The sequence below is a fragment of the Leucopleurus acutus genome (genome assembly GCF_964270905.1).
Source record: "Leucopleurus acutus genome assembly, chromosome: 21".
Taxonomy (NCBI): domain Eukaryota; kingdom Metazoa; phylum Chordata; class Mammalia; order Artiodactyla; family Delphinidae; genus Leucopleurus; species Leucopleurus acutus.
The window spans coordinates 17,787,181-17,814,187 of record NC_139163.1 but is presented as its reverse complement, the minus strand read 5'-3'; the positions used below and the strand labels follow the sequence as shown (position 1 = coordinate 17,814,187).

Below are 27,007 nucleotides of genomic sequence, written 5' to 3'. Positions count from 1 at the left end.
TTTTATTTTCATTTCTCTAGGAGGAGGGCCAAAAACAATCTTGCTGTGATTTATGTCATAGAGTGTTCTGCCTATGTTTTACTCTAAGAGTTTTATAGTGTCTGGCCTTACATTTAGGTCTTTAATCCATTTTGAGTTTATTTTTGTGTATGGTGTTAGGGAGTGTTCTAATTTCATTCTTTTACATGTAGCTGTACAGTTTTCCCAGCACCACTTATTGAAGAGGCTGTCTTTTCTCCATTGTATATTCTTGCCTCCTTTATCAAAAATAAGGTGACTATATGTGTGTGGGTTTATCTCTGGGCTTTCTATCCTGTTCCATTGATCTATATGTCTGTTTTTGTGCCAGTACCATACTGTCTTGATTACTGTAGCTTTGTAGTATAGTGTGAAGTCAGGGAACCTGATTCCTCCAGCTCCATTTTTCTTTCTCAAGATTGCTTTGGTTATTCGGGGTCTTTTTTGTTTCCATACAAATTGTGAATTTTTTTGTTCTAGTTCTGTGAAAAATGCTGTTGGTAGATTGATAGGGATTGCATTGAATCTGTAGATTGCTTTGGGTAGCAGAGTCATTTTCACAATGTTGACTCTTCCAATCCAGGAACAGGGTATATCTCTCCATCTGTTTGTATCACGTTTAATTACTTTCATCAGTGTCTTATAGTTTTCTGCATACAGGTATTTTGTCTCCTTAGGTAGGTTTATTCCTAGGTATTTTATTCTTTTCATGGCAATGGTAAATGGGAGTGTTTCCTAAATTTCTCTTTCAGATTTTTCATCATTGGTGTATAGGAATGCAAGAGATTTCTGTGCATTAATTTTGTATTCTGCTACTTTACCAAATTCATTGATTAGCTCTGGTAGTTTTCTGGTAGCATGTTTAGGATTCTCTATGTATAGTACCATGTCATCTGCAAACAGTGATAACTTTATTTCTTTTCCGATTTGGATTCTTTTTCTTTTTCTTTTTTTTTTTTTTGCGGTATGCGGGCCTCTCACTGTTGTGGCCTCTCCCGTTGTGGAGCACAGGCTCCAGACGCGCAGGCTCAGCGGCCATGGCTCATGGGCCTAGCCGCTCCGCGGCATGTGGGATCTTCCCGGACCGGGCACGAACCCGTGTCCCCTGCATCGGCAGGTGGACTCTCAACCACTGGGCCACCAGAGAAGCCTAGATTCCTTTTTCTTCTCTGATTGCTGTGGCTAAAACTTGCAAAAATATGTTGAATAATAGTGGTGAGAGTGGGCAACCTTGTCTTCTTCCCGGTCTTAGTGGAAATGGTTTCAGTTTTTCACCATTGAGGACGATGTTGGCTGTGGGTTTGTCATATATGGCCTTTACTATGTTGAGGTAAGTTCCCTCTATGCCTACTTTCTGGAGGATCTTTATCATAAATGGGTGCTGAATTTTGTCAAAAGGTTTTTCTGCATCTATTGAGATGATCATATGGTTTTTATCCCTCAATTTGTTACTATGGTATATCACATTGATTGATTTGCATATATTGAAAAATCCTTGCATTCCTGGGATAAACTCCACTTGATCATGGTGTATGATCCTTTTAGTGTGCTGTTGGATTCTGTTCGCTAGTATTTTGTTGAGGATTTTTGCATCTATGTTCATCAGTGATATTGGTCTGTAGTTTTCTTTCTTTGTGACACCTTTGGGTTTGTTATCAGGGTGATGGTGGCCTTGTAGAATGTGTTTGGGAGTGTTCCTACCTCTGCTATGTTTTGGAAAAGTTTGAGAAGGATAGGTGTTAGCTCTTCTCTAAATGTTTGATAGAATTCACCTATGAAGCCATCTGGTCCTGGGCTTTTGTATGTTGGAAGATTTTTAATCACAGTCTCAATTTCAGTGCTTGTGATTCGTCTGTTCATATTTTCTATTTCTTCCTGGTTCAGTCTCGGAAGGTTGTGCTTTTCCAAGAATGTGCCCATTTCTTCCAGGTTGTCCATTTTTTTGGCATATAGTTGCTTGTAGTAACCTCTCATGATCCTTTGTATTTCTGCAGTGTCAGTTGTTACTTCTTTTTTATTTCTAACTCTACTGACTTGAGTCTTCTCCCTTTTTTTCTTGATGACTCTGGCTAATGGTTTATCAATTCTGTTTATCTTCTCAAAGAACCAGTTTTAGTTTTATGGATATTTGCTATTGTTTCCTTCATTTCTTTTTCATTTATTTCTGATCTGATCTTTATGATTTCTTTTCTTCTGCTAACTTTGGGGGGTTTTTTGTTCTTCTTTTTCTAAGTCCTTTAGGTGTAAGGTTAGGTTGTTTATTTGAGATTCTTTTTGTTCCTTGAGGTAGGATTGCATTGCTATAAACTTCCCTCTTAGAATTGCTTTTGCTACATCCCATAGGGTTTGGGTCGTCGTGTTTTCATTGTCATTTGTTTCTAGGAATTTTTTGATTTCTTCAATGATCTCTTGGTTATTAAGTAGTGTATTGTTTAGCCTCCATGCATTTGCATTTTTTACAGACGTTTTTCCTGTAGTTGATATCTAGTCTCATAGCATTGTGGTTGGAAATGATACTTGATGTGATTTCAATTTTCTTAAATTTACCAAGGCTTGATTTGTGACCCAAGATATGATCTATCCTGGAGAATGTTCCATGAGCACTTGAAAAGAAAGGGTATTCTGTTGTTTTGGTATGGAATGTCCTATAAATATCAATTAAGTCCATCATGTTTAAGTATCATTTAAAGCTTGTGTTTCTTTATTTATTTTCATTTTGGATGATCTGTCCATTGGTGAATGTGGGGTGTTAAAATCCCCTACTATGAATGTGTTACTGTCAATTTCCCATTTTATGGCTGTTAGTATTTGCCTTATGTATTAAGGTGCTTCTATGTTGGGTGCATAAATATTTACAATTGTTATATATTCTTCTTGGATTGATCCCTTGATCATTATGTAGTGTCCTTCTTTGTCTCTTATAATAGCCTTTATTTTAAAGTCTATTTTGTCTGATATGAGAATTGCTACTCCAGCTGTCTTTTGATTTCCATTTGCATGGAATATCTTTTTCCATCCCCTTTCAGTCTGTATGTGTCTCTAGGTCTGAAGTGGGTCTCTCTTGTAGACAGCAATATATATGGGTCTTGTTTTTGTATCCATTCATCTAGTCTATGTCTTTTTGTTGGAGCATTTAATCCATTTACATTTAAGGTAATTATCAATATGTATGTTCCTATTACCATTTTCTTAATTATTTTGGGTTTTTTATTGTAGATCTTTTCCTTCTCTTGTGTTTCCTGCCTAGACAATTCCCTTTAGCATTTGTTGTAAAGCTGGTTTGGTGGTGCTGAATACCCTTACCTTTTGCTTGTCTGTAAAAGTTTTAATTTCTCTGTCGAATCTGAATGAGGTCCTTGCTGGGTAGAGTAATCTTGGTTGTAGGCTCTTCTCTTTCATCACTTTAAATATGTCCTGCCACTCCCTTCTGGCTTGCAGAGTTTCTGTTGAAAGATCAGCTGTTAACCTTATGGGGATTTCCTTGTATGGTATTTGTTGCTTTTCCCTTGCTGCTTTAATTCTTTTTTCTTTGTATTTAATTTTTGACAGTTTGGTTAATATGTGTCTTGGTCTATTTCTCCTTGGATTTATCCTGTATGGGACTGTCTGTGCTTCCTGGACTTGATTAACTATTTCCTTTCCCATATTAGGGAATTTTTCAACTATAATCTCTTCAAATGTTTTCTCAGTCCCTTTCTTTTTCTCTTCTTCTTCTGGGACCCCTATAATTTGAATACTGGTGCATTTAATGTTGTCCCAGAGGCCTCTGAGACTGTCCTCAATTATTTTCATTCTTTATTCTGCTCTGCAATAATTATTTTCATGATTTTAGCTTCCAGGTCAGTTATCCGTTCTTCTGCCTCAGTTATTCTGCTATTGATTCCTTCTAGAGAATTTTTAATTTCATTTATTGCATTGTTCATCCTTGTTTGTTTGCTCTTTAGTTCTTCTAGGTCCTTGTTAAACGTTTCTTGTATTTTCTCCATTCTATTTCCAAGATTTTGGATCATCTTTACTACCATTACTCTGAATTCTTTTTCAGGTAGACTGCCTATTTCCTCTTCATTTGTTTGGTCTGGTGGGTTTTTGCCTTGCTCCTTCATCTGCTGTGTGTTTCTCTGTCTTTTCATTTTGCTTAACTTACTGTGTTTGGGGTCTCCTTTTCACAGGCTGCAGGTTCATAGTTCCTGTTGTTTTTGGTGTCTGCTCCCAGTGGCTAAGGTTGGTTCAGTGGGTTGTGTAGGCTTACTGGTGGAGGGGACTAGTGTCTGTGTTCTGGAGGATGAGGCTGGATCTTCTCTTTCTTGTGGGCAGGACCACGTCCGGTGGTGTATTTTGGGGTATCTGTGACCTTATTATGATTTTAGGCAGCCTCTCTGCTAATGGGTGGGGTTATGTTCCTGTCTTGCTAGTTGTTTGGCATAGGGTGTCTTGCACTGTAGCCTGCTGGTTGTTTAGTTGAGCTGGGTCTTAGCGTTGAGATGGAGATCTCTGGGAGAGCTTTCCCCGTTTAATATTACATGGAGCCGGGAGGTCTCTTGTGGACCAATGTCCTGAACTCGGCTCTCCCACCTCAGAGGCACAGGCCTAACACCCAGCCAGAACACCAAGACCCTGTCAGCCACACTGCTCAGAAGAAAAGTGAGAAAAAAAAGAAAGAAAGAAAAATTAAAATAAAAAATAATTATTAAAAATAAAAAATAAGAAAGAAGAGAGCAACCAAACCAAAAAACAAATCCACCAATTTTAACAAGCGTTAAAACTATACTAAAAACACAAACCAAAAAAATCGGACAGACAGAACCCTAGGACAAATGGTAAAAGCAAAGCTATACAGACAAAATCACACACAGAAGCACACACATACACACTCACAAAAAGAGAAAAAGGAAAAAAAAAAATATATATATATATATATCGTTGGTCCCACAGTCCACCTCCTCAATTTGGGATGATTCGTTGTCTATTCATGTATTCCCCAGATGCAGGTACATCAAGTTGACTGTGGAGATTTAATTCTCTGCTCCTGAGGCTGCTGGGAGGCATTTCCCTTTCTCTTTGTTCGCACATCTCCCAGGGTTCAGCTTTGGATTTGGACCCGCCTCTGCGTGTAGGTCGCTGGAGGGCGCCTGTTCTTCCCTCAGACAGGACGGGGTTAAAGGAGCAGCTGATTCGGGGGCTCCGGCTCACTCAGGCTGCGGGGGAGGGAGGGGTACGGATGCCGGGCGAGCCTTTGGCGGCAGAGGCCGGCGTGACGTTGCACCAGCCTGAGGCGCGCCGTGCGTTCTCCCGGGGGGAGTTTTCCCTGGATCACGGGACGCTGGCAGTGGCGGGCTGCACAGGCTCCCGGGAGGGGAGGTGTCAAGAGTGACCTGTGCTCGCACACAGGCTTCGTGGTGGCGGCAGCAGCAGCCTTAGCGTCTCATGCCCGTCTCTGGGGTCCGCGCTTTTAGACGCGGCTCGCCCCCGTCTCTGGAGCTCCTTTAAGCAGCGCTCTGAATCCCCTCTCCTCGCGCACCAGGAAACAAAGAGGGAAGAAAAAGTCTCTTACCTCTTCGGCAGCTCCAGACCTTTTCCTGGACTCCTTCCCGGCTAGCCGTGGCGCACTAACCCCTTCAGTCTGTGTTCACGCCGCCAACCCCAGTCCTCTCCCGGCGCTCGCACCAAAGCCCGAGCCTCAGCTCCCAGCCCCGCCCGCCCCGGCAGGTGAGCAGACAAGCCTCTCGGGCTGGTGACTGCCGGTCGGCACCGATCCTCCGTGCGGGAATCTCTCCGCTTTGCCTTTCGCACCCCTGCTGCTGCGCTCTCCTCCGCGGCTCCGAAGCTTTTCCCGTCCGCCACCCGCAGTCTCCGCCCACGAAGGGGCTTCCTAGTGTGTGGAAAGCCTTCCTCCTTCACGGCTCCCTCCCACTGGTGCAGGTCCCGTCCCTATCCTTTTGTCTCTGTTTATTCTTTTTTCTTTTGCCCTACCCAGGTACGTGGGGGTTTTCTTACCTTTTGGGAGGTCTGAGGTCTTCTGCCAGCGTTCAGTAGGTGTCCTGTAGGAGTTGTTCCACATGTGGAGGTATTTCTGATGTATCTGTGGGGAGGAAGGTGATCTCCGCATCCCACTCCTCCGCCATCTTGAAGGTCTTCCTGTCCCATAAGATTTTGATGCAGTACATCTAGTATGAGGCCCCAAATTTTTCATTTATGCCAAGAAATTTAGGTGATTCTCATGTAGTATCATACTTTTTAAATGTTAGTTTAAAATGTGATATATAACTCAGAAAATATAATAACAGAAGCAACAAGGGAATTAACATGATACACTAGAAAATACTTAGAACAGAAGAAAGCAATAATGGAGGAATAGAGGAATGAAAAAAACCTAAGATATCTAGAAAATAGCAAAATGGCAGGAATGAATATTATCAGTAATTACAGTAAATGTAAATGAATAAAACACTCCAATCAAAGGGGATATATTGGCAGAATAATACTTGGAGACTTGAGTCGATTTTTAAAAATTATCCAACAACATGCTATTAGAGACACACCTTAGATTTCGACACAAATGGATTGAAATTAAAAGATGGAAAAAGGAGTACCATTCAAATAGTAACTAAAAGAGAGCTGCAGGGCTTCCCTGGTGGCGCAGTGGTTGAGAGTCTGCCTGCCGATGCAGGGGACACGGGTTCGTGCCCCAGTCCGGGAAGATCCCACATGCCGCGGAGCGGCTGGGCCTGTGAGCCATGGCCGCTGAGCCTGCGCGTCCGGAGCCTGTGCTCCGCAACGGGAGGGGCCACAGCAGTGAGAGGCCAGCGTACCGCAAAAAAAAAAAAAAAAAAAGAGAGCTGCAGTAGCTATACCAATATCAGGCATAATAGATTTCAAGACAACAATTATTATTAGAGACCAAAAAAGGACATTTCATAATGAAAAAATGATCAATTCATCAAGACGTAATAATTATAAACATATATGCGTGCACCTAATAACACAGCCCCAAAATACATGAAGCAAAAACCAACAAAATTGAAGGGAGAAAGAGACAATTCAACTATAATAGTACTTGGAAGTTTAAACCAACCCTCAGACCCCATAATCCCTCCCTCATGTAGAGCTCAAGAAACTATCTCAAGTCAGGTCTGAATCAGCTCCTTGAGCCCTTTGTGCCAAGGTTGTCCCCATGTTTAAGTCCACAGTGTACTCTTGGACATCATATGGTGGGTTCCATTATCTCACTCACATCATTAACATCTATACTTTTTAAAGGATAAATTTTGAAGATTGAAAATTTAAATGATAGGCATTTAGAAACAAATGCATTTTTTAAAAATGTAAGCAGCTTTTCACTCGCCACCCAACAGTTATTCAATGATATCCACTGTCTCTTTGAATTTTCTGTTAACATTGTTCAATCAAATTCAGGAGCAGTTCTATACTGTGGCTTTATGCAATTCAGAGAGTGTGATTCACACACTGTATCTTCTCAGGCTGGTCACTGTTAGCTTTTACATGAGTTTTCCTGGTGTCCCAACCACTTTTATCTTTCTATTTCTATATGAAATGCTCAGTTATAAATTTATATCTGAAAATTTATCCACCACTTTAAGTTTTTTCTTTGAACTAAAAAAAGCTTCAGGCTAATATAAATTCCTTATACAAAGGAAATTTTGAGGACAGAGTTAGTTGTAACTGTAAATCCCTTTATTAATAGGTAAGCATTACACATTATGCAGCATTTTTTATAATTTACTTATCTTTCTATTCCTTTGTCATGATTCTCTCTCACTGAATATGTTTCTTATTCTCTGAACTCAATTCCTCCGCTTCTTTTGCTAGCTGTTTTCTGTTGCTTACCTCGATATTAGTACTTCCCTAAATTCCATCCTTGGCTCACTTTTCTCTTTATTTTACCTTTTATAACTAGGAAATCTAACCCTTTCTTACAGTATTACAGATCTATTAGCCAACTATTCCCAAATCTCTATCCCTTTCCTAGAAAGTTCTTCTATGTTCCAGTCTTTATTTCCACATTCTTAGTATGTAGTCCCTTGGCATATCCCACAGGCATCAATTTCAAGATCTCCCCAAAATACTGAAATCCAATCTCCCTGATCACTTCCCAGCAAATCTTCCTGTGCTATTCATTGCTTCAATTAATGCACCACTATTTACTCCTCAGCTGAATCATCCTTGATCTTCCCTTTTCCTATTTCCCGCATCTCATTTCCCCTCAAATACCATCAACTTTGCCTCCAAGATCCCTCAAACCATTTGTGATGGATTAAAAATGGACACAAATTATTTACCACTCCTATCATCATCACTGGATTTGGCCGTGTAATTTGATTTGGCCTATGGGACATTAGTAAATGTGACACAAATAGAGGCTTCATGAGCATTTGTATCTTTTGGCTTGTCTTCTTGGAACTCTGTCCTGAGACCATCATGATGTTAAGAAGTCAGTCTCACCTCAAGAAGGAAGAGAGGAGCCATGTGGAGGACAGGAGCGATTCCTTTAACCGAGCACCAACAGCCAGACGTATGTGTGAGTTCATCTTGAGCCATGCAGGATTTCCAGCCATAATCTGATTGCAAACACAGGAATGTGCCCCAGCAAGATAAGCAGTAGAAGGATCCAGCCAACTCATATATTGGTAAGAAATAATACATCGTTCTTTGCTGTAGTCACTCAGTTTGAGGTGGCTCCTTAGGCAACAATAGTTAACAGAAACATCATCCCTTTCTCTCTGTGTTGATGGCCCTACCTGAGGCTCATCAAGTCTCTTCTGGATTTTGGAAGTAGCAAGATAACCAATCTCCCTAACTCCTATATTTCTTCTTCCAATTTATCCAAAACCACCATCTTTAGTACATTCACATATAATCATATCATTCTTATACTATACGTGGAAACTTTCAACAACCACACTGCTATGAGTAACAGCTAAACTCTTTAGTATATCCTTAATGCCCTTTATATTTTCTACCCAACTTATGCTTCCAAACTTACTTCTCACCACATCCACCTTCCTGTACTGCTATAGGATTTTGCACATTTTTATTACAGCTTTTACCATCTTTTTATGTAATAGTTATGTATTTAAGCATTTGTTCCACCATCCGTAGTAACTATAGGTGACCACAGTACCTCAAACACAATAGATGTTAAATTATCACTTATTGAATACTTTACCCTGATCATAAAACTTGGTTTTACTTTCTTTTATTTGAATTTCAGTTGAAAACAATGCAGCTTTATGTCCATTTACTGATGAGGAAACAGATTCATAAAAGTTAGGAGCCCTGCTCAGGTCACAGAGTACTAGAGCCTTTAATAAAAGTGTTGTTATCTGACTCCTTGCAGAGTATGCTTTGCCCTAATTAACTACTCTGTATCTTCAAAAACACTATGTATTTGCATATTTTGAAAATGGAAATTTAAATACTCTACCAACATCAAGCTGTCAGTGCTTTATAATTCCATATAACATTTCTTTGATTCCATGTTATAAATGTACAGTGAATTCCTTTCCTTTGGTTGAATGTAAAGTTGTATGGTAAGAAAATCTTTCATTAATGTTTTTCATTATGGTCAGCCTTTAAATAACCCAACCTCTTTTTCCAGTATCTTCAGAGAAAGCTTATCATTCCAGTAGGGTCAGCTTAGTAAAATCAACATGTTTAATCTTCATGTGTAATAGTTGGCTGAAAGCCAATGGAATCAAAAAGGCAGGTGTGAGCAAGGAAGAAAAGAGGCAAGTGTAGACGAGCACAAGGGTAAAACACCCCTTTAATAGAGGCAGGAGAAAATGTACTGTATTCTGTAGGGAATGAACAATTCTGATGGGTTGAGCAAGTCACTGATTGCTTCTCCCACTTACCTGATTGTGACCTTGGGTATTTTACTTCATTTCTGAGTCTTGATTAACTTGTCTGAAAAATAAAAGTAATTATGCCTGACAAGTTTGTTGGGGGTTTAGCTGAAATATTATACATACAGCACATTGAACAATGTCTGGCATATAGCAAGCTAGCAATAAATTGTAATAATTATATTGCTGTTATGTTAGACAGTAAATTTTTTTAGGTTAAATAGAATAATTGCTCATGATCAATATTAGAGTGTTGAAATACTCCCAAATCAAAGCTATTTTGTTACCAGTGATAATATTTTATTTACAATGTTAGTGTTATCCTAAGTAAAGACTAGGAGGAAGATATTGGCCAGAATGTATAGAATATGCAATCCCATGGCAAGGTGAATGAGACACTGTGATTAATTTGGACAATATCAGTTCACACTCTTAAGGGATTTGACCACTCAGATATCACTGGAAAAACTGGGATTCTATTAGCACTGGGGAACTAGCTGGTGGGTAGTCAACCAATGGTGTCTACCACAGTTGTCTTCACATCTTTTCTCTACTTCCTCATCTTTCACTCTTCAATCCACTCCAGTCTGATATCTGTCCCTCTTGTTCTTGAAGTCACCTCCTGAAGGTCATGGACTCGCATGCCCTCAAATTTAATCAATATTTTTTAGCTCTGGTCTTATTTGACTGCTCAGTAACACATAACACAGTCAGTTGTTTCCTCCTTCTAGAAATGCTTTTTTCTTGGTCTATGTGATACAAAACTTTACTGATTTTCTTACCTAGCATCTCCCTCCCTCTCTTTAGATAACTCTTCCTCTTCCACTCGACTTAATGTGACTCAGAGCTTTTATTTTTTTTCTCCCTACCATCTATATGCCAGTAACTCCCAAATCATAATCTCTAGCCTACACTTAGAGACCTACATATTTAAATGCTTACTTGACCCAGTCAATTGATCGTCTCCATGGCATCACAAAATTGACATTCCAGACTTGAGTTTTTTATTTTCTCCCAAAATTGTTATCCTCCAGACTTACGTGATTTCAATAAATGACACTATCACCTCCCCACACCCATTTGCTTAAGCCCCAAATCTGGGCACATCTTGCCATATCTGTCTCTTACCTCCATATTCAATATATTACTGAGCCTCAGTGGTTCCACTACCCTCAAAACACCCCGAATCCATCCATTACTCTCCATTTGCACTGCCAATACCCCAGTCCAAGCTATTCCAACTCTCACCTGGACTAATGCAATTGTCTCCTAAAAATGTCAATCTTCTTCCACTCTTACCCCAATCCAAAACCAATGCAATACCCGTATTGCAACCAATGGGGTCTTTTAAAGATATAGAGGAAATGGTGTCACTCTCCTACTTAAAATCCTTTTATGACACTCCCCCCCACACTATTGCACTAAAATAAGATTAGACAAGTCAGCATGGCGCACAGTCATGCCATCCTCTTAGTCTCATCTCACGCTAACTTGTCGTCCCTGCACTCTGACCGTCTTGGCCTTCTTTCGTGAACATCTCACACTCGCAGCCACAAGGCCTTTTTCATGGATGGTCTGGATTGCTATGCACACACATCCTTCCTCCCACACACAGACTCTTTGTCTGACTAACTATTTGTCCTTCAGAAAGGCTTTTTATGATGGTCTCAGCTAAAGAAAATGCCCCGTGGTCTTTCTTAGAGCACCTTGTTCTTTTCCTCTATAGTGGTTGTTACAATCTGTAATTTTTAAATGTAGTTTAATTTTACAAACAAATTAAAAATGTGTCATTATCAAAATTTGTTTCATGCTTTTGCTGTCTGGTTAAAATTAGGTGTACTTTAGTCTGTTAATTTACCTACATATATTTATTCTTTAGATGCTTGGAACCCATCTCCCTTTGTAGCTACTACTACAAGAACACACACGCGCACACACACACACGCAAGTAGGCAGAAGTTTCTTTATAGCTTTGGGAGAAACGCATGAAATTCTAAAATTTGTGCACATAACTATGGGATCCTAATGCCATTTTAACCCAACAGAATTTAGTCCTTGCTAAAAGTTATTTCATTCTTACAAAGCATTAGATCAAAAAAGGAAATACAAATTCATTAACATCCGGCTTCAAGTTCACTATCAATAATGAATGAAAAATCTCTAATCCAATGAAATCTAGTTTATTTCAATAAGTATATACTAGTAAAATACCTATATGTTATTACGGAGCTCTGACTTGTTCTTGATTTTAACTTACTAGACTGCATCAATTGAGCCATGTCAATTATTTTAAGGGAAATAATACCAGTAACATTTTGTCTTTAAAACCTCAAATAGGAAATCCCCATTAGTGTAATAAATAATGTATTTGGCAGGAAATTGGCAAGCTGTCTTAATCAGAAAACTTCCTGGCTGACAATCACACAAAACTGAGACCATAAAGCATATCTTAAATGTTTCAGCACTTGGATTTTCCTAAATACTTCTTTTAAGTTCCTTCTGAACAACTTGCACAAAGATCAAAACATACTGATTTCATCATTGCTGGCCAAAATCACAAGAGAAACTTATAGAAGTATATGGATACACTTACCAACTTATGAACAACAAAATGTTTCATGACTTCATTGAAAAGAGTCAATAAGATAAAAGATTTTCCTCATTTATAACATGGAGAGGTTGAACTAGATGAAAGCTAAGATATCTTCAAGCTCTAAAAATTCTAATGTTTTTTCTCTTAGATTAAATAAATAGAACATAATGTACTCTATACTACACATAGTACATATTTTCCTCTTCTTACAAGGAAAGGCATCTATAGTTTTACTTTATATTTATTAATGTGTATCGAGGAGGTTAATATACCAGAAGTTGTGGACTCAGTCTTACGTCTCTAAGAAGTGAAAATACAAAAGAGTAACACCATCACTCCTTAGCTTGAACAAACAGCTAATTGGGGGACTTCCTGCCACCCCTCCACTCTCGCCTTTTATATCCCCCATCTCTGCTCCAATCCTCTTAAACACACACTAACACACACCCCATCAGGAGGCCCATTATGGATATAACCATTCTAATCTGCTGAGGGCAACAGAGAGCATCCTCAGGAACTACAGAGTAGAAACAACCTTGTTTAGAATCCATTTCAGGTGTCCTCGCTGATGGCTCAGATAGAGATGCTGCACTATGAAGGCGTTTCATTCTGATCCTTGTTCATAGCCCTTCGAAATACTGTTAAAAAAGTAAGAGTCAAAATAAAAGCAAATCAAAGATGCCCCTGAGCAAGGAAGAGAATGAGCAAGTAACCAGGAATTGCCTATGGTTAGGTCCACACTGTACCCGGCCACTTGAGCCAACAGACCCTCTTGTATTAGAGGTATCAGTGGTGGGGAAAAACACCACGTGCAATTTAGGGGAAGTCCCAGTGGGAAAATCATAACACTGCCCCCTGGGGTACTGGAGCAAGGTCACACTGTTTGCAAGAGAGAAGATATGTTTTTTGAAATGCAACTCTTGGCATGGTACAAACTGAAAGCCAGACTATGGGACACCATATGAATTCATGAGCCAAATCTTCCCTGACCCATCAACTCAGATAGCCCAGACTCCTGTCATACACCATGGTTGCACCAGCACCTCTTCCTCAGCATAATCCCATGGCCCACAAGGGGGATCTCTGAGGACTAGCTGATGGAGGATGAAAATGCCGACGCTTGGTTTACAGATGGGTCAGCTCAGTGTGTGGACGCAAGCCACTACAGCCTAATTCAGGCACAGACTGGGACAGTGCATCTGGTCATCTGCTTCATGTGATAAAAGAAGTGGCCTGAGATTTGGACATATAAGGGCTCATGGGCAGTCTGGCTAGCTCATCAAAGTCACAGAAGAAAAAAGACGGGAAGATCAGGGACAAAGAGGTCTGGCAGAAAGGAATATAGTGTATGGGAAATGGGAGTGGGGGAGGGAGGGAAACACTAGAGGGAAGAGATATGGGGACATATGTATACGTATAGCTGATTCACTTTGTTATAAAGCAGAAACTAACACACCATTGTAAAGCAATTATACTCCAATAAAGATGGTAAAAAAAGAAAAAAAAGAAGGAAATGGGAGTGAATATAAAGTGTGAAAACCTTTGTATGAAAAGTTAACATCAATCCAAGAGTTCCCACTGTGGAAATGGCATTAAACAACCAAGTCGGTGGAATGACTTAGCCAACTGATGACAGCAAGCTGTCACTGGCCGGTCCAACGGTGGAACAATGCACATATTAAAAAGTGGCGCTGGTGAAAGAGATAGAGGTTAGGCATCAACCCAGCAACATAGGCTCCCACTTTCCATAATGAATCAAGCTACTGCTGCCTCTAAATGTCCAACCTGCCAGCAACAGAGACCAACGTTGAGACCATATCGTGGCACCATTCCTTCAGGAGACCATCTGCCCATTCGATGGCAATTTGTCTACACTGAGTCCCTTCTACCTTTAAAAGACCTGTGATTGAGTCAAATAGGAAGAGACCTTTTTTGGCATGGATTGCCTTTCCTGCACACAGAGTCTCGGCCAGCATCACTACCCAGGGCTTTGTTCAACCTGCCCAGGATCCCACACACAGCAGAGCAGGTATCAGAGTAGGCCCGTGACAAGGAGGTACACCAGTCATGCCACCTCCATGAAAACGTGGATTTGAACAACGGGTAGACTGTGATGGACGTGGAGATTCATCATCTACATGCCTCTGCAAGGAAGGATTTATAGTCCCAGCTGCCTAGGTGTTGTCAGCCCTTTCAGAAATTGGCTCAGCTGCAGAGCCCCACTACCTGCGGGGACCCACATCTAGCAGCTGATCTATGAGTGAGAAGTTTCAGCCAACTCACCCCAGTGAGCTAGGGCCATTTTAGCTCAATCAAAATGGCTAAGTCTGACATGACGTCTGCATCACAGCTCAACGTTTCCTGCCCCATCTTATTTCCTTGCCTTTCTTTCCACATTTGTTTATCCCAAGGGCAATGCCTAATAAATATTCTATTCTCTAAACTCCAGCTCAGAGTCTAACAGAAACCACCTGGATTACATTTTCTGAACAAATCTCAGGGCACAGAGTGAGCAGTGGGAGGTCCCAGAGCATATTAATATCTCAGGACATTTTTATGAATCTATACAATGCACTTTCATAAGTATATATTTTAAAATTACTCCTGGGTTTATACTTGCAGCCTTATGATAATTGAAGTAGCATGCAAATAAATTCTCAAATACCTTTAGCCAATATGTACAGAAAATGTACATCATATCTATTTTAGGAAACCCTCCTACACTGTTGATGGGAAAATAAATTGGTACAGCCACTATGCAGAACAGTATGGAGGTTCCTTATAAAGCTAAAAATATAGCTACCATATGATCCAGCAATCACACTCCTGGGCATGTATCTGGAGAAAACCATAATTCAAAAAGATACATGCACCCCAACATTCATTGCAGCACTATTTACACTAGCCAAGACATGGAAGCAACCTAAATGCCCATCAACAGAGGACTGGATTAAGAAGATGTGGTATATATATATACAATGGGATATTAGCCATAAAAAAAGGACGAAATAGTGCCATTTTCACCTGCATGGATGGGACCTAGAGACTGTCATACTGAGTGAAGTAAGTCAGACAGAGATAGACAAATATCATATGATATCACTTATATATGGAATCTAAAAAAAAAAAATGGTACAAATGAACCTATTTACAAAACAGAAATAGAGTCACAGATGTAGAAAACAAACTAACGGTTACCAAGGGGGAGAGGGAGGGATAAACTGGGAGATTGGGATTGACATAGACACACTACTATATACAAAATAGGTAACTCATAAGAACCTTTGTATAGCACAGGGAACTCCACTCAATACTCTGTAATGACCTATATGGGAAAATAATCTAAAAAAGGGTAGATATATGTATAACTGATTCACTTTGCTGTTCAGCAGAAACGAACACAAGATTGTAAATCAACTATACTCCAATAAAAATTAATTTAAAAAAGAAAAGAAAAAATAAGATTCTAGGAGAGGGCCAGGAAGCTAGGCACTGTCCCCTCACCATCCCGGGCCCTCGGACGCCTTCCTCCACTTTCACCTCCTCTCACACACACACCCCCCAGTTAAGGTGGGGCGGGGAACAACCCAGAATTTCTTTAACTCTCTCCAGCCCTCCCCCGACCAGGCCTGAACGTGAGCATAAGAACCAGGCCGGCCCACTGGCGTCAGGGGCCTGGTACCGCCGCGGGGTGTGTGAAGACGCCGGGGTCCAGCCCCGCCCAGGGCAAGCAGCAGGGAAGGGCCTGGTCCCCCTCCCCCCCCCCGACCACTTGTGAGGACTGGGGCCCCCATCCCGCGCCGCCACCAATGCGATGGCCCAGTAGCAGATGACCAGTTCGTAGAAGGCCCTGCTGCTCGCGCTGAAATCCCTGCAGGAGGAAGCGGTGGAGGGTGCCGCATCACACTGGTGGATGAATCCGACCTCTACAACGGGGAGGTTGTCGTCTTCGGACCCCCTAACACCCTCTACGAAGGCGGCTACTTCAAGGCTCATATTAAATTCCCTATTGATTACACGGATTCACCACCTACCTTGAGATTCTTGACCCAAATGTGGCTCCCCAACATTTAAGAGCGTGGAGACGTATGCATTTCCATTCTTCCTCCGCCTGTGGACGACCACCAGAGTGGAGAACCGCCCTCTGAAAGGCGGAACCCTACTCAAAACCTCAGGACTATCTTGTTAAGTATAATCTCATTGCTTTATGAGCCCAACACCTCCTCCCCAGCCGAGGTGGGTGCTTCTGTTATTTTCAGGGAAGGGAGGGACAGTACAGGAAAAGACAAAGAATATGCCGAAATCATTAGGAAACAGGTGTCAGCCACTAAGGCCAAAGCAGAAAAGGATGGAGCGAAGGTCCCCACGACCCTGGCGGAATAATGCATCAAAACTAAAGTGCTGGGACTTCCCCGGTGGTGCGGTGGCTAGGGCTCAGCGCTCCCAAGGCAGGGGGCCCGGGTTTGATCCCTGGTCAGGGAACTAGATCCCGCATATGTGCCCCAGCTAAAGATCCCACATGCATGTAACGAAGACCGAGCAAAGCCAAATAAATATTAAAAAAAACAAACCACTAAAGTACTGCAGCCTCAGTTCGCCTCTACAAAGTGTTCACAGTGAAACACATTTGGTCTGTTTTCAGATTCTTGAAGAATTAAATAGTCTTTCATCAAAAAAAAAAAAAGATAAATAAAATTCTAAAAATTTCACAGGCAAAAATAATCTCAAAATGGATCATAGATCTAAATGTAAGAGTTACAACTATAAAAATTTCAAGAAGAACACACAGGAGAAATCTTTAGCAACTTTGGGTTTGGCAAAAGAATTCTAGATACAAAACAAACAGCATGAATGAAAACAATTTCATAAATTGGACTTTATCAAAATTTAAAACTTTGCTCTTCAAAAGACCCTGTTAATGAAAGAAAAGATAAACCACAGACTGAGAGAAAATATTTGCAAAATATATATTCAAAAAGGACTTATACCTAGAATATATATAGAACTCTTACAACTCAATAATAATACGATACATAACCCAAGAAATATGGGCAAAAATCTGAACTAATGCTTTACTGAAGAAGATATACAGATGACAAATAACCTCATGGAAACATGTTGCACATCATTAGTCACTATGGAATTTAATTAATTAAATAAAATGCATTTAGATGTAAATTATATGCAAATTAGAACTACATGAGCTATCACTAGAATTTCTAAAACTAGAAAGACTATTCATACCAAGTGTTGATAAGCAAGTAAAACAACTGGATCTCTTATATGATGCTCTTTTATTTTTTTTTAATTTTATTTATTTATTTATTTTGGCTGTGTTGTGTCTTGTTGCTGCGTGTAGGCTTTCTCTAGTTGCCGCGAGCGGGGGCTACTCTTTGTTGTGATGCGTGGGCTTCTCATTGCGGTGGCTTCTCTTGTTGCCGGGCACAGGCTCTAGGCACAGGTGCTTCAGTAGTTGTGGTTCGCAGGCTCAGTAGTTATGGCTCGTAGGCTCTAGAGCGCAGGCTCAGTAGTTGCGGCGCGTGGGCTTAGTTGCTCCACGGCATGTGGGATCTTCCCACCCATGTCCCCTGCATTGGCAGGCGGATTCTTAACCACTGCACCACCAGGAAAGTCCTTATGATGCTCTTTTAAAAGTAATATGGTACAACCACTTTGGGACACTGGTTGGCTGTGTATTATAAATACAACTCAGCAATTCCACTCTAGATATTTATCCCAGAGAATGAAAAATATATGTTCATAGCAGTTTTATTCACAATAGCCCTGGAAACAACCAGATGTCCATCAACTGTTGAATAGATAAACAAATTGTGTTATAGCCTTACAATGAACTACTACTCAACAATAAAGAGAAAGATACCTCTGATACATGCAATATGGGTAAATCTCAAAAACGTTGAGTTCATACTGAATGTTTCCATCGATGCTAAATTCTAGAAAATAAAAGCTAATCTACAGAGACAGTAAGCAGATTAGTGGTTTCCTTGAGCTGTGGGTGAAGGAAGTAATGACCACAAATGGGCAAGGAGAAGCATTCTGGCCTGATGGATTTATTCCATATCGTGAGTGTAGTGGGAGTTACACAGGTGTATATATCAATATTTGTCAAAAGCCATAAAATGCTACACTTAAAATCTTTGAATTTTTCTATGTAAATTATACCACAATAAAAATTTTTAAAGAACATTTTTAAAACCTGTTTAAAGTATGACCAAAGGAAATGAAAGTAGGGATTTGAATAAATATTTGTACACCCATGTTCATAGCAGTTTTGCAAAATAGACAAAGGGTGGAAACAACCCTTGTGTCCATGAACAGAAGAATGTGTAAACTGAATATGGTATATATGTACAATTAAACATTATTCAGCCTTAAAAGTCTGACACGTGCTACAACATAGACAAGCCTTGAAAACATTATGCTAAGTGAAATAAGCCAGTTACAAAAGGACAAATAATGTGTGATTCCACTTATATGAGGTTCTTAAAGCAGTTGAATTCACAGAAGCAGAAAGTAGAATGGTAGTTGCCAAAGGCTGAGAGGAGAGGAGAATAAGTTAGTGTTCACTGGATCAGAGTTGCAGGTGGGGAAGAAGAAAACGTTCTGGAGGTGAATGGTGGGGATGGTTGCACAACAACATGAATGTACCTAATACCATAGAACCGTACATTTTTAATTGTTTCAAAAAGGTAAATTTATGTATATTTTACCACAACTTAGAAAAAGGAGAGGTAATGAATAGAATATGTGAGAGGAAGAAGTGGACACACCTTTGAAATTAATGCTTTGATTCTGTGGGTAGGGAAATCTTGGAAACCAAGATGAGCAACCCCATCATAGAAAACTGATAAGCAAGGGATCAAGGAGACTAGAAAGAAAGAACTTCAAATAGGGACCATCCTGACCAGCAGGATAGGTGAACCTAACAATTCAGATGATTATCTTTATGCCGAAATGCAAAGAAATGATCATCTTGAGTCTCTCCCAAAGGGTTATGTTTCTAACTCCCAAAAGCTTTCTATGGAAGCATGAATTTCATGGGAAATAGCTGGAGAATAGGCTAATGGAAAGAGATGAATTTTGATTGGGCTCACTGTCTACACAACAATTTCCCTATGGGCTAAGACAAAGGGTCATTAGATTTGGAATCACATCCTCCATTCACAAAAGAAACACTGACAACTTACTAAGATTCAGAGGAGATCAATAGGACAGAAGAATCAGCTAAACTTGCAGGCACGGCAGCTATGGCAACAACCTTGGCAAACCCTCCACACAGATAGCAACAAGCCACTTCAAAATCACTGGGAGCTGAGCCAAGAGAGGGAACACTGAGACAAGGGCTTCGTAAATCCTAAGGATAAACTCCCTGCACATGGAAAACAAAGGACAACTTCCAAAGCGTTTCCTTTGATTTCTTCTGATCTTTCTTAATTTAAGAACCCCGGCACTAAAGTCTGGAGATCAGACCCAGTCTCTCAAAGGGAAGGACAATCTGCCCCAAAGTCCTTAACATCAGGTCCAGTAAAACGTTAGATTGGCCTGGAGAGACTCTAAACCCCGAGACTTGTTTTGAACAAAGGATAATTTTCAAGAATCTTAGGAACTTTTAGATACAGGATCAAAGATAACATTAATTCTGGGAAACTTGAACATAAGGAGAGAAATTTTTTTGACTATTGAAAGATATGGAGGAGAAGTAGCTGTGGTTCTTGGGTTAGGACAGTGGCCGGACACAGAGGACCAAAGAAGTTTTCCTGGGGTGGTATTTCCTTTCCCTGAGTGTGTAATTGCAAGGGATTTATTGTAATTCTAGGGATGGAAAGAGCCTTCAAATGTCAAAGAGTAGAACCCCCAACAACTGGACCTGCCAAAAGGGAAGCTCTAGAACCACACTGCTGCAAATGTGGAATAGTACCACAGTGCAGTAGGACTATAATAAATTTCATAGCAGGGATGTTGAAGAAACTGGGACTAACCTCACACACCACTTACCCCTTGAACCCTGGTTTGACTGGTCCAAAATAGAGATGGACCTTGAATCAACCTTTTGGTAATCTGTGGTCACTGATGTAGCAAATGCATCCTTTTAGATGCTAATTATGACCTGTTAATTTTGGTCATCAATACAGTGTGCCTTTGTCTGGCCAGAATGGCCCTACTATAGGATAAATTCTTTAGCACTGCATTATAATCTAATAAGGTAACATTTAGACAGGTGTCCTTGATCTGATTCAAGTAGAAGATGTATTCATTTTAGAGCTGGCACATTGGGGTAGCCATTGGAAATAACTGTACTTGAGGCTCTGCTTTCCCTTATTAGTTTGACAACTAAAAATGATAGAACAATTTAACAGAAAAACTAAATTCAAGGGCCCTTCACCAAACAATAACTTTTATGGGAGTGTTGTTATTTCGAACATATAAATTATGCACTGAGTGGGACAAAATGTTTGTCCTTGAAACTCACATCACTAAACAGGATGCAAAGAAAGTAAGTGCTGGGTACGGATACCGACACAATGGGGTATTCTGCTGCAGTAACATCATTAGATCACGTGGCCTCCTGACAGGCAGGTTTCTTAAAGATTACACAGGCAACTTTCTAATCTCTCAGCCTATATAACCCAGAATGACTCCCCAGTGGACTCTCCAGTGATCCCTTGACGTGGAATCATTGGCATGTCCCTAAGGAAATGAAAATGTTGTCAAATGGTGTACTCATTTTTGAGTACAAATCAGTTGCCAGCCACTTATTAGTCCATCGTTAAAACAGAGCACCCCAAAGACAGAACATCAGGTCCTTCTGCCACCACCACAAATTTGATTATATTTGATACACAAGTACTCTCAAGGGATGACAGGCAGATGAGAGCTCCACTGTTAAATGGAAGCAGTAGAATCAGGATAGAGGACTGCCCTTCACAGAAGCATGCTGCACGACTAGGAGCCAGCCCTTGGCAAGAGCACCCTGACTGATGCCCAAGGTACACTGCTGCTTTTAAGAAACACTGTGCTTGACCACTGCACTCTTCACTCTGATACCTCCAAGACGATTATTTTCAAATACCACAAGATGTGGTAGCCATCCAAATCTCAGTGTGATTGGAGGTAGAGTCTTCTTCACCTTAACAATTTATCTTCTCAATAATTTCTCCCTTCACAATAATGCCCCCTTCACAGTCCCACCCTCCACACAACTCAAGCCCCATGGCAAAGGGTGAGGTAACAGTCTGGCCAATAAATAAATAAAAATACCACACACACGACTGGCCATTCCACCACCATGAAGAGATCTGGAGCAATACAAGTGACAGGTCCCAAATGCTTCTTCATTAAAAAACTAGAGAGCAAATAGAAGTAGAGCTGACTTATTTACTGAATTGGGATAAAGAGTATATGGTTCATTGGGGAAAAAACATGGGTTGGTCAAAAATATATAAGTAAACACTTGTATCTGACGTTATATTTTCTTATATTTTAACCATGGTGGGGGGGACTTGTGGATGAAATGAGGACAGATATTCATTTCTGGATGCCAGATATGCTAAAATAAATATTCAAACTCCCTTTGACCCAATGGGTGGCAAGATACATGTGAACCACCTAAAAGCCAAATCATACAGGAAGCTTTAGTGGCTGAGGAACCAGGAAACATTGAATATTTTTTCAAACAGGGCCAGGAGAACTTTAATTTGAAATCCAGAAATCTTTTAAAACTAAGAGGCCTTTGATTAGATTTTTCTTTTCTAGTCTAGTTCTCTAATCCTTCTTTTCTGTTGATGGACATAGTATCCTATGCAAGACTAGGGTACAACTTCACTGTACCAGCTTGTCCCAATCAACTGCACTTTTGGGGCCTGAATGTAGGGTTGCTTAGTCTGATGAGAAGCAAGGCGATTTTCAGCATTTATGGAACCATTTAACCAACTGTCATGGGCCATTTGACACATTGCAGCCTCCCATGCCAGAGTGGTCTCTATAGAGAGAAGAACCTTGGTCTCAAAGTATTAATTATATCCAGTTATACATGGCAATGGCTGGAGCCTGTGGAGAACACCCAACCAGGAAAGAGATCAATCTGTTCTATTTTAGCAAGTAGAAAATCTAATTGTTGCTAGTGAAAGTTTATTTATATACATTCTCTTATCATTGCAGAAACTGTAGGGAAGTTTTGCAAATGATAGTTAACATTCCAAGCAAGAAAGAATGGAAAATGTAAGTTAATAAATGATTTCTAATAGAACATTTAAAATAAAGAAGAAAGAAGATGACTAATGGGTGAGATTTTCCCCAAGCATCCTGAGGATAAAATAAATTATTTTCAAAATATTGATTTGATAATAAACCAAATTATTCTTATCCTTCCATGTATGAATTAATTAATATGTTCACACACTACTTCCATTTAGGAGTATCAAGTGAAATCTATTCAGATATGGAATAGATCATTTCTTCAAGTAGTATAAATTCAGTAGATATAAATTGTTTTTCTGACATAGGAAGACATGCCAATATATAAATAGAATTAGAATACAAGATATAGTGACTTTCTAGTTTTCTGAAAGTTTGTAAAGCCACTACTTCAATCATATTTCTACAGGTAGCTATCACCATAAAAAAGTTAAACTTTTTGAATTATGGTTTTCTCAGGGTATATGCCCAGTAGTGGGATTTCTGGGTCATATGGTAGTTCTATTTTAGTCTTTTAAGGAACCTCCATACTGTTCTCTGTAGTGGCTGTATCAATTTACATTCCCACCAACAGTGCAAGAGGGTTCCCTTTTCTCCACACCCTCTCCAGCATTTATCGTTTGTAGATTTTTTTTTTTTTTTTTTTTTTTTTTTTTTTTGCGGTACACGGGCCTCTCACTGTTGTGGCCTCTCCCGTTGCGGAGCACAGGTTCCGGACACGCAGGCTCAGCGGCCATGGCTCACGGGCCCAGCCGCTCCGCGACATGTGGAATCCTCCCGGACCGGGGCACGAACCCGTGTCCCCTGCATCGGCAGGCGGACTCCCAACCACTGCGCCACCAGGGAAGCCCTGTAGATATTTTTGATGATGGCCATTCTGACCAGTGTCAGGGGATGATAACTCATTGTACTTTTGATCTGTATTTCTCTAATGACTAGTGACATTGAGCATGTTTTCATGTGCCTCTTGGCCATCTGTATGTCTTCTTTGGAGAAATGTCTACTTAGATCTTCTGCCCATTTTTTGATTGGGTTGTTTGTTTTTTTGATATTGAGCTACATGAGCTGTTTATATATTTTGGAGATTAATCCCTTGTCAGTTGCTTCATTTGCAAATATTTTCTCCCATTTTGAGGGTTGTCTTTTCGTCTAATTTATGGTTTTCTTTGCATGGAAGTAACCTAAATGGCCATCAACAGATGAATGGATAAGGAAGATGTACATATATAAAATGGAATATTACTCAGCCATAAAAAGAAATGAAATTGGGTCATTTGTAGAGACATGGATGGACCTAGAGTCTGTCATACAGAGTGAAGTAAGTCAGAAAGAAAAAAACAAATACGTATATTAATGCATATATGTGGAATCTAGAAAAATGGTACAGATGAACCTATTTGCAGGGCAGGAATAGAGACGCAGACATAGGGAATGGACATGTGGACACGGGGTGGGGAATGGGGTGTGGGATGAACTGGGAGATTGAGATTGACATATATACACTACCATGTGTAAAACAGATAGCTAGTGGGAACCTGCAGTATAGCACAGGGAGCTCAGCTCGGTGTTCTGTGGTGACCTAGATTGGTGGGATGGGGGCGGAGGAGGGAGGTCCAGGAGGGAGGGCATATATGTACATATATAGCTGATTCACTTCATTGTACAGCAGAAACTAACACAACATTGTAAAGCAACTGTACCCCAATTTTTTTTAAAAAGTTAAATTTATTTTCTTATTATATCTAAAAAAAAGAAGCAATTTTGATTGAGTAACAATATTCGTTGTGGGCCATCTTTTTTTTTTGCTCTATGCGGGCCTCTCACTGTTGTGGCCTCTCCCGTTGCAGAGCACAGGCTCCGGACGCGCAGGCTCAGCGGCCATGGCTCACGGGCCCAGCCGCTCCACGGCATATGGGATCTTCCCGGACCGGGGCCCGAACCCGTGTTGCCTGCATCGGCAGGCGAACTCCCAACCACTGCACCATCAGGGAAGCCCTGTGGGCCACCTCTGATCAGTGTATTATCTGTTTAAATTTATATGACTTCCTCCACAGTTATAAATTTAGACACCAGCAACATTTTGCAAAAGATTTGAAATACTTGCATAATGCTGGCTTTGGGACACATGCTTTAAATATAAGTGTCAAACACTGAACCAAATCTAGGTTTTCACTTTTATTGACAAATAAAAATAAATGGGAATTATTTTATTCTGAAGATTAAAGTATTACTGCTAAACCATTTTTACTATTTTTTATATTTATAAAAGGAATAGGTTTTGTTTTTTTTAACATCTTCATTGGAGTATAATTGCTTTACAATGGTGTGTTAGTTTCTGCTTTATAACAAAGTGAATCCGTTATACATATTCATATGTCCCCATATCTCTTCTTTCTTGCATCTCCCTCCCACCCTCCCTATCCCACCCCTCTAGGTGGTCACAAAGCACTGAGCTGATCTCCCTGTGCTATGCGGCTGCTTCCCACTATCTATCTATTCTATATTTAAACCAATAGGTTTTGAGCTAAACCATTTCTCTGCCTCTTACCCTGTATACAGGCAAGTACACACACTACCCCTCTAGCCACGCACACATTCCCGTGTAGCTTTATTAAAGGTATCTGTTGAACTCCCTACCCTCACCCTCAGCATTACCATTAATTCATTCAAGTAATGAGAGGATGAATTAACAGGAATAACTCCAGAGAACATTAGAGCAACAGTTAGTCTTTCATTCAAAGTGTGGTGCATGGTCTGGCCATCTCAAGCATCACCTGGAACATTGTTAGAAATGCAAAAGTTCAGCTCTTCACCTCCTAACCGAGACCTAGTTTAACAGATCTGTCCTTTAACAAGATCCCCAGGTGATTTTGCATGTACATTAAAGTGTGAGAAACACTGCTCTAGACTAGTGGTTCTTAAAGTATGGTCTCCAGACCAACTGCATCAATATTACCTGGGAACCTGTTAAAAATGTAAATTTTTAGGCCTCACCCCAGACCCACACATCAGAAACTGTGGTGCGGGAGCCCAGCAATGTGTTTCACCAAGACTTCCAGGTTCTAACTGGTGACAGCTGCTTCCATGATTGTAACCACATTCCCAACGATGACTGCTAATGTGAGGGTGGTGACATTGACAACTGCTGGGTAGGAGCAAATAAAACCTCAGAAATGTCTTTAAGAACCTACAGGATTTGTATCTGTGTGGCTCTGTAAACTTATATGTGCCACTCTCCCAATTGGTATCTCAGCTCCAGCCACAAAGCTCTTTCTCACCTTAGGGACTCCAGACTCACTGTTTCCTCTTCCTTTAAGGCTCTTATTCTCCTCTTAGCCTTATCCTTTAAGAAATGTCAGCTCTTTAGAGAAGCCTCTGACTCACCCTATCTAAATTTATTCTCTTTTTTTCTGTGTCTGAACCTTGTTTTTCTCATAGAGCAGGTCACAATTCACAGTTACGGTGTTCGTTAGTTTCCCTTACTAGACGTTAAGCTCCATGAAGCAGGACCCACCTCTGGCTTGATCACCATATTTTCCTTAGTGCCTCACAGTATCTTCTGCATAGTAGGCTTAATGACTGTTTATTGAAATAATGACAAAATAGCGGCTATAACGGAAAAGGAAGCACACTCGGATAGGTAGATGAAGCCTTACTATTATTAATGGTGGTACCACAAAGACACATTCTTTCTGTGATCATAGTGGGTGAAAAGAAATGGGCTTTGCCAGACTAAGAAAATAAGTAAGCATAAATGGCTTATAATGTCCAATAGTTTTCACCATTAGAAGTTCTCTAAATATCAAGCTTTTCTCTAGGAACTCAGAATTTTATCACTTTAAAAATATGTCCTATAAGTAGAATAACTCCACCTGAAAAGGAATGAAACCAAAACATAAAAATTAAAATGTTTAATTCCCTTTTTGAATGTGTGTTGAGTTCAATACAAATTGATACAGCATTTTTCTAGGCCAAAGAAACCAATGTTACATTTAGAAGGCAATTGACTGCAAAAAAATATAATCTATGCTATACTTTATTTTTAAAAAGAAATTCAAGATCTTATTCTATGTTTAATGTGTAGCAATAATGATGTCTTCTTTACAGCCCAAGACATCACAACAAAGTAATGGCACGATAAAGAAATTTTTGTTGTTTTTTTCTCTTGTATTATCCTCATATACTAGTAAAAAATAAACTCTTTAATAAATAAATATATATAATAAATATTTGCAAACTGAAAATGTATAAATAGGTCCATCCTTTTAAAAAAAAAATGTTCCGTCTTGGTGTGGCATGTTTCATAGTCCATGTTTCA

General features: G+C 40.1%; 1 pseudogene across 1 annotated transcript in view; it reads left to right on the top strand.

Moving 5' to 3' along the window:
- LOC309977495 (ubiquitin-conjugating enzyme E2 R2-like) overlaps positions 1-16,905 on the top strand; it is a 112,136-nt pseudogene extending 95,231 nt beyond the window's left edge. Inside the window, exon 2 of the transcript in view lies at positions 16,319-16,905. The product of the transcript in view is annotated as a ubiquitin-conjugating enzyme E2 R2-like (transcript). The remainder of the gene's footprint in view (positions 1-16,318) is intronic.
- Positions 16,906-27,007: the final 10,102 nt, after the last annotated feature.